A 9,206-nucleotide genomic window follows, 5' to 3' on the forward strand; every position below is an offset into this window, starting at 1 on the left:
TCCCTCCGCTCCCTCTACCCCCCCCTTCACCTCTCCGCAGCTAAACCCTCTTCTCCCCCTTTCCCTCTGCTCCTCCCCCTCTCCCGCCCCATCCTCTCAGCACTGTACTCATCCGCTAAACTGTATATATCTTCATCACCCTATTTATTTAATTTAATGAGATGTACATCACCCTGATTCTATTTATTTGCTATTGTTTTAATGAGATGTTCTTCCCCTTGACTCTATTTATTGCCATCGTTCTTGTCTGTCTCCCCCGCTTAGACTGTAAGTCCATCAGTACTACTGAATGAATGAAAGGATAAGAACCCAGGTCCTCTGACTCTCAGGCCCAGGCTCTTTCCACAGGACCATGCTGCTTCTCCGGTTTATAAGTTGATGCTGAGCGTTGCTCTTGCCTGAATCTCTCAGCACTCTCAGTAGCAGATGGAGAAGGGAGAGAGTTTGGGAAATCTCAAAAGGTCAATGAAATGTCACCGTCCTGCAGTTTGCTCCAGAATGTAGGAGCTTGTCCTGCTGAAGACCGTGCTTGTGCAGCATTAAATGCCAACCTTGTCAGGAATGGGCCCAGATGAATGCACCCAAGAGCTCAGCTCCAAGCTGTGAAAAGGTTCCCCAGTGGAATGTTTCAAGCTAAGTGACTAGAAGATTCTGGTTATTCAGGTTTACCCAGAGGGATTTTTGCAGGATCCCAGGCTGGATCATGGGGTGCATATACCCAACGGTGAATAGCAATAATAATAATAACAGTATTTGATAAGCATTTACTAAGTATCAAGCACTGCACTAAGTGCTGGGGTAGAACAGGTATGGAATCCCCATTTACAGATGAGGGAACTGAGACCTAGAGAAGTGAAGTGACACACCCAAGGTCACACAGAGCAGGCTGGCGGAGGAGCCAGATTTTGTGACTCCCAAGGTCTCTGTGCTTTCCATGAGGCCACGCTGCTCCTCCAGGACAAGGAGAACTTCATTCATTCCTTCATTCACTAGTATTTGAGCACTTACTACGTGCAGAGCACTGTACTAAACGCTTGGAATGTACAATATGGCAACAGATAGAAACAATCCCTGCCCAGAGATGGGCTCACAGTCTAATCGGGGGAGACATACAGCAGAGCGAAACAGAACAAAACAAAAACAAGACAACATTATCAAGATAAAGAGAATCAAGGGGATGTACACCTCATTAACAAAATAAATAGGGTAATAAAAAATATCTATAAATGAGCACAATGCTGAGGGTAGGAGGAGGGGGAAGGTGGAGGTGCAGAGGGTGGGGGGGAAGGGAGGTGAGGGAAGGGGGTCACTTTGCCATGAGCATGAGAACAGTTTGACTCCCTTAGACTTCACTTTCACTTTCTGGACACAGAAAGGAGAGCAAATAATAATAATTCATAACGAAGGTACTTGTTAAGCACTTAGGATATGCCAAGCACTAAGAGCAGGGGTACATACAAGTTAATCAGGTTGGATGCAGTCTCTGTCCCACGTAAGGTTCACCGTCAATCCCCATTTGACAGATGAGGTAACTGAGGCCCAGAGAAGTGAGATGACATGCCCAAGGTCACACAGCAGACATGTGGCGGAGGCAGGAGTAGAACCCACATCCTTCTGATGCCCAGACCAGTGCTCTATCCACTAAAACACTCTGCTTCTTCCCAAGGAACAGTCAAAAGATTCATAAGCAAGGCAGTCTACGAAGTGTGATCATTGTACTTGATCCATCTCTACCCCTTTCATTATCAATCAATTGATATTTATTGAGCTCTTGCTGTGTGCAGAGCACTGTGGCGAGTGCTTGAGAGAATACAGAGCACTATAGTGAGTGCTTGAGAGAGTACAGTAAAATATTTCTCGTTTGTCTTTCTTATTAATAATTGAGGTACTGAAGTGCTTATTTCAATACTTAAGTGCTTAATTACTACTATGCTAATTAAACTTTCATTTCCTCCTCTCCCACTCCCTCTCTATGGCCCTTGCACTAAGATTTGTACAATTTATTCATCTCTCCCTCAGCGCCATAGCTCCTATATCTTATGGGAAGCAGCGTGGCTCAGTGGAAAGAGCCCGGGCTTGGGAATCAGAGGTCACAGGTTCAAATCCAAGCTCTGCCACTTGTCAGCTGTGTGACTGTGGGCAAGTCGCTTAACTTCTCTGTGCCTCAGTTACCTCATCTGTAAAATGGGGATTAAGACTGTGAGCCTCGTGTGGGACAATCCGATTACCTTGTGTCTACCCCAGCGCTTAGAACAGTGCTCTGCAAAGCGCTTAACAAATATCAACATTATTATTCCCCGATTAGACTGTAAGCCTATCACTGGGCAGGGATTGTCTCTATCTGTTGCTGAATTGTACATTCCAAGCACTTAGTACAGTGTTCTGCACATAGTAAGCGCTCAATAAATACTACTGAATGAATGAATGTCTCCATAATTTAATGTGGTTATTTAAATTAATATTGGTCTTCCCCTCTAGACTGAAAGCTCGTTGTGGGCAGGGAATGTGTCTACCAAGTCTCTTGTACTGTACTCTCCCAAAGCACCTAATACAGTGCTCTGCACACAGTAATCACTCAATAAATACCACTGATTAATTGATTTGGTGTCAAGGAGTGTTCTTCCTTCCATCCGCTCCTCACCCTCATTCCTTTTATTTTATTCCCCATCTCATAGTCTGAATATTTCTTAAATTGCCAAACCTCAGAACTGCACCTCATAAATTGAAAGAAGAGAATTAAAAGCTAGATCAATAGGCTTTCCTGGGAATGTTTTAAATGATTAAATGAAAAAGTTTAAAAAGCAATTTATGAAAAAATGAATATCTAGAAATGGCTCTTTCCTTTATTTCTTAGAATGGGAAGAATAGCAAACTTAGAACCTTCTGAATTTCCAGATCTTGTACTCTTGGGATGTGTTACAATACAATTAAAGTTCTTGCTTTTAATTTCTAAAATAATTTTTATTAATCCAAAAATATGTTCCCATTTTATGAACTCTCTCTCCCCAATCAGGAAATCCATAAATTGGGGCAATTTGCCCCAGGAGACTTCCTTTATACCATCCTCTGTAATAGAGTCTATTATGCGTTACTAAGGGGGTGAGGGAGCTAGTTTTGTATTTTTTCACCCAGGGAACATGATCATGATATCTTTCTGAAGATCCCCTTGAGGGCCTCAAGATCCCCTCTCGAAGATCCTCTAAGATCCCCTGAGTTAGCGGGGAGTGTGCATGGAAGCCTCCTGAGAAATTAGGGTGGAGCAAGGAGAGTAGATCCCCTCTCAGGGTGGCACCTGGAGAGTTTCCATTCCTCTACCAGTCTCGGCTACGGGAGGGAGAGTCAGGCAGCGGCCTGTCCATTCCACTGCTAGCTTGGGCAGTGGCTAGCCAGTGGAGGACAATCTGCTAAAAGTCAAAACTTCCCTGTGCTGGGCAGCGGCAGCACGGGAGACAGTCAAGGGTGGAGACTGGAGTTTAGGGCACGGAAGGAGGCATTGGTAAACCACTTCTGAATTTTGACCAAGAAAGCTCTATGGATCTACTACAGGAACGATTGCAGATGGAGGTGGGGCATTCCAGGAGAGATGTGTCCTTGGCGTCGCTATGGGTCGGAGATGACTCGACAGTCTAAGACAGCAGAGAACAAGGAGAGTAGACGGCCTGAGGACAGAGTCTAGTGGAGCAGCAACAGTTAGAGGTTGAAGGGACAATGAAGAGCCAGAGAGATGGTGAGGAGGAAGGTGAAGGCAGAACGTAGAGACATGTCGGCCGTAGAAAGTGATGACAATTCCCCCTCCAAGCCTCACGGCACTTACGTACATATCTGAAATTCATTTCTTTATAATAATGTCTGTTTCCCCTGCTAGACTGTAAGCTCCTTGTGAGCAGGGAATGTGTCTGTTTATTGTTATATATATTCTCCCAAGCCCTTGGTACAGTGCTCTGCACACAGTTGATGCTCAATAAATCCGACGGGCTGACTGACTAGAGCACGGACCTGGGAGTCAGAAGGACCTGGATTCCAATCCCACCTCCACTACTTGCCTGCTGTGTGACCTTAGACAAGTTGCTTACCTTCTCTGGGCCTCAGTTACCTCATCTGTGAGCCCCATCCAGGACAGGGACCATGCCCAACCTGATTAACTTGTGTCTTTCCCAGTGCTTAGTATAGCGTCTGGCACACAGTAGGCTCTTAAATTATTATTAAGTGCCGTAATTTCCGATTCACAGCTACTCTATGGATATAGTTTCTCCGGAACATCCTGTCCTCTGTCATTATCTGCACATCGTTGTTATGGTCTCTATTCCTCTTCCACATTTTCCCTGGACTCTTCCTAGCATTAGTCTCTTCTCCAGAGAATTAGTCCCCCCGATGATGTGTCCAAAATATGCTAAGTCGAGTCATTTGGCCTTCCAAAGAGCACTTCGGTTTAATTTGCTCTCAAATCCATTTGTCTGTCTTTCGGGCAATCCATGGTATTTGCAAAAGCCTTCTCCAACACCACATTTCAAAAGAATCGATGTTCTTTCTATCCTGTTTTTTCACTGTCCAGCTTTTGGATCCATACATTGTCGCTGGAAACACCACAGAGTTGACAATTTGTATTTTTGTGGCAATCGTTACATCAGTACGTTCCATGACCTTTTCCAGACTCTTCATAACAAGTCTTCCTAACATTAATCTTGGGCGTATTTCTTGGCTACTATTTCCTTTATTATTGATTATCGATCCCAGGAGAGAAAAATTGTCTCTCTTAAATACCATACCATTAAGGACTCTTAAATACTATAAAATAATTTAAAAAAACACACCTCAAGAGTTTGGACAGACATGAGAGGAGGGAGATGCCACAATTTGGGGAGGGTGCAGTTGGATAAAGGGGAAGGTTTTCTTAGTAATGAGAGACTTGTGTATGTTTGAAGGCTGAGGAGAATGAGAGGTTGAAGGTAGCATTAAAGGAGTGGAAGAGAAGAGCAAGTTTAGCAGAGGAAGGGATCTATGACACGGAAAAAGGAATTAGACTTTTAAATCAATCATTAGTATTTATTGAGCACTTACTGTGTGCAGAGCGCTGTACTAAGGGCTGGGGAATGTACAATAAAGTGAAGAGCCAAGGTGCTGTCACATGCCTAAAAGTGGGAGCCCCTCGAGGGACAGGGTGCGTATTTAATTCCCACCTGTACACTCTTTCCCAGCGCTTAGAACAGTTCTCCCCACACCATAAATTCTATTACTACTAAGAAGAGACAAGGTATTTTCTCAGTTTTAAAGACGAGGAGTCCGAGGCATAAAGCGGTTTATGCCTTTCCTGAGGTCCGACGACAGGCTCAACTCAAAGGATTAGAACTCAGGTTCCGACTCCCAGACTCATTCTCTGTCAACTGCGTCACTTGGCCCTCCTGAGCAAAGAAGCAAGCCTTCATAAAATCCTCTGCTTTTGTTCTGCAGGGGTGGGTGTGAATAGTTTCTTTCGGTGTCCTTTTGCACCAGGCTGAAAGACCTCAGTGAGCATAAATGACTGTTTTTCTTCCGGCCTGCTGAAATGGCAGATTTTCAAAAGTACAGCTGAACGTGACCCCTTCTGCAGCTGAGAGGCCTGCAGTTACAGGCAATTTTTGCTGCTCTTCCTTTTGCCAAATGATGCTACTGAGCACGGGGCTGGGAGTCAGGAGCTAGATCTGGGATCTAGTGGCTAGAGCACAGGCTTGGGAGTCAGAAGGTCATGGGTTCTAATCCCGGCTCTGCCACTTGTCTGCTGGGTGACCTTGGGCAAGTCACTTCACTTGTCCGGGCCTCAGTTACCTCATCTGGAAAATGGAGGTGGAGACTGTGAACCCCTTTGGGGCAGGGACTGTGTTCAACCTGATCTGCTTGGATCCACCCCGGAGCTTAGTACAGTGTTTGGCATGTAGTAAGCTCTTAATAGATTCTACAATTATTATTATTTTTATTAGCTGATCCCACTTCCAACACTCACCTGCATAAGATGTTGGATGAGTACCATAACTGTTCCGTGCATCAGATTTACGAGATGTTCTTCCCCTTGACGCTGTTTAGTGCCATTGTTCTTGTCTGTCCGTCTCCCCCGACTAGACTGTAAGCCCGTCAAACGGCAGGGACTGTCTCTATCTGTTGCCGACTTGTTCATCCCAAGCGCTTAGTACAGTGCTCTGCACATAGTAAGCGCTCAATAAATACTATTGAATGAATGAATGAATGAATTCCTCATATGTAAAATGGGGGTAAAATACCTATCAGTCAATCAATCATACTTTTTTAACACTTACCTTGTGCACAACACTCCCACTCCCATGACTTGCTCCTTTTTATCCATCCCCCTTCCCAGTCCCACAGCACTATGTATAAATTTAATAGTAATGTCTGTCTCCCCCTCTAGACTTTAAGCTCATTGTGGGCAGGGACTGTGTCTATTATATTGTCCCCTCCCAAGGTCTTGGTACAGTGCTCTGTTTACAGTAAGTGCTCAATAAATATCATCGACTGACACTGTGCTAAGCGCTTGGGAGAGTATAATATAATAGAGTTGGTAGACACATTCCCTGCCCACCACGACCTTACAGTATAGAGGGGATTCCTTCTTAGGCTCCTCCCTCCTTCTTAGACTGTAGGTTCATGTGGGAGAGGGACTGTGTCCAATCTGCTTATCCCTAATAACCTAACAGTGTTCTAACCAAAACGTAGAGAGAAAACCCATATTATAAGAGAACTGGCTGTATTTACTGAGCGTTTATAATGTGTAAACACCATATTCACCATTCAGAAGCACGCCATAGGCATAAAGACACAATTCCTGTCCTCAAGGAGCTTACAGTAATGGGACAGAAAGAGTAGGCAAGATATTTACAAATACCGTAGTAGATCTAAAAGGATAAACAACTGGAAGAAGACAGACTACATAAAGACGAATACCTGAATAAATACGTAAAATAGGTAGATCGCCCTAAACGTACGTGTGAGGGTTAATTACATGTACGCAATTTTTTTTTATGGTATTAAGCACTTCCTTTGTGTCCGGCACTGTACTAAGCACTGGGGTTTATACAAACTAACCAGGTCGGACACAGTACTCATCCACCATGGGGATCACAGAATTAATCCCCATTTTACATATGAGATAACTGAGGCACAGAGAAGTGACTCGTCCGAGGTCACACAGCAGAAAAGCAGCAGAGCCAGGGTTCAAATCCAAGTCTTTCTGACTCCCAGGCCTGTGCTCTATCCAATAGGCCATACTGCTTCTCAGTTGTTAAAAGTGATGGGTTTTGGGATAACATGGGCGGGGATGATGGAAAATAGGCACTCCTTCCTGGAGAGGGTAGGATTTTGGGGGATCTTTGAAGTTGGGGAAGAGTTTTGGTCCGGTAGAATTGATAATGTTGGTATTCGTTAAGCGCTTACTATGTGCAGAGCACTGTTCTAAGCGCTGGGGTAGATTCAGGGTCATCAGGTTGTCCCACGTGGGGCTCACAGTCTTAATCCCCATTTTACAGATGGGGTAACTGAGGCACAGAGAAGTGAAGTGACTTGCCCACAGTCACACAGCTGACAAGTGGCAGAGCTGGGATTCGAACTCATGACCTCTGACTCCAAAGCCCGGGCTCTTTCCACTGAGCCATTGAAGCAGCATGGTGTAGTGGATAGAGCACATACCTGGGAGTCAGAAGGTCATGGGTTCTAATCCCAGCTCTGCCACTTTCCTGCTGTGTGACCTCGGGCAAGTCACTTAACTTCTCTGTGCCTCAGTTACTTCATCTGTAAAATGGAGATGGAGACTGTGAGTTCCAAATGGAAGCGGGAGTACGTCCAACTCAATTTGCTTGTATCCTCCCCAGCGCTTAGCACATAGTAAAAGCTTAACAAATACTATCATTATTATTATTATAGAAGAGGGAGTTACAGGCCGGGGAAGAGTATTAACAAGGGATCAAAGGCAGGAGAGGGAAGAGTAAGGAACAGAAAAGGATTAGTTTGGGAGAAGTAAAGAGTGCAAGCTAGAGAATAGTGGGTTAAGACAACTGATATTTAAAAAGGAAATAGCTAGGGGAGAGAAAGCCTTGAAGCCAGTGTTGAGGAAGGAGAAGGGAAATGAGTAACCGTTGGAGGTTTGTGAGGTATGGAAACATATGCGTGCTGAAACATGATTCAGAGAGATGATCTGGGGAGTAATAATAATAAATAATAATGATGGTATTTGTTAAGCACTTACTATGTGCAAAGCACTGTTCTAAGCACTGGGGGGATACAGGGTGATCAGGTTGTCCCACGTGGGGCTCACAGACTTAATCCCCATTTTACAGATGAGGTAACTGAGGCGCAGAGAAGTGAAGTGACTTGCCCAAAGTCACACACTGATAAGTGGCGGATCCGGGATTAGAACCCCCGACCTCTGACTCCCAAGCCCAGCTTCTTTCAACTAAGCCACACGTGCTCTGCATACAATAAGCGCTCGACAAATATGATTGAATGAATGAGTGCACGTGGAAAAGGGAGAAGCTATCACAGCAACTCTCTCTTGAGGCAGGACTTATAGGGACCAGTGATGACCGGGGAGAGAGGAAGGAGAAATGGAGTCCATTATCTCATCCTCCTCTCCTGGAAAGTGACCATCCCCCTTTTAGTCAGTCCATCAATTATATTTACTGAACGCTTACTGCATGCAGACCACTGTACTAAGTGCTTGGGAGAATACAACACAACAATAAGCACACATTCCCTGCCCATGACAAGCTTCCAGCCTAGAGTGGGAGGCAGACGTTAATAGAAATAAGTAAATTACAGATATGGTCCCTCTTAATAATAGTCGTACTTATGAAGCACTGACAATGTGCCATGCACTGTATCAAATGCCGGAAGAAACACAGTCCTATAGGAGACGCAGTCCCCGTCCCATATGAGGCTCACAGAGCAGGATTGAGAACAGGATCGGATCCCCATCTTGCAGATGAGAAAACTGAGGCAGAGAGAAGTAAAGTGACTTGCCCAAGATCGGGCTGCAGGCAAATGGTAGCGTCGGGATTAGAACCCAGGTCCTCTGGATCTTTCCACCAGGCTGCGCTGCATCTCTTTGCTCTGGAAAAAGTCTGTAATGGTTGTCTGGATCTGCTCACTCCACTTGGCTGGCTGTTCTATCTTAATTCTTGAGGAAGAAGGGCATGCGGTGGCTTTGCTTCTTTTTTTTTCATATT

General features: G+C 44.9%; 1 non-coding gene across 1 annotated transcript; it reads left to right on the forward strand.

Moving 5' to 3' along the window:
- Nucleotides 1–3,274: 3,274 nt before the first annotated feature.
- Nucleotides 3,275–3,412, forward strand: LOC114816656. Its single transcript, XR_003764452.1, has one exon. It is a non-coding gene; the product is annotated as a small nucleolar RNA SNORA7 (small nucleolar RNA).
- The last annotated feature ends 5,794 nt before the right edge of the window (nucleotides 3,413–9,206 follow it).

Source organism: Ornithorhynchus anatinus, chromosome 1 (genome assembly GCF_004115215.2).
Source record: "Ornithorhynchus anatinus isolate Pmale09 chromosome 1, mOrnAna1.pri.v4, whole genome shotgun sequence".
NCBI lineage: Eukaryota > Metazoa > Chordata > Mammalia > Monotremata > Ornithorhynchidae > Ornithorhynchus > Ornithorhynchus anatinus.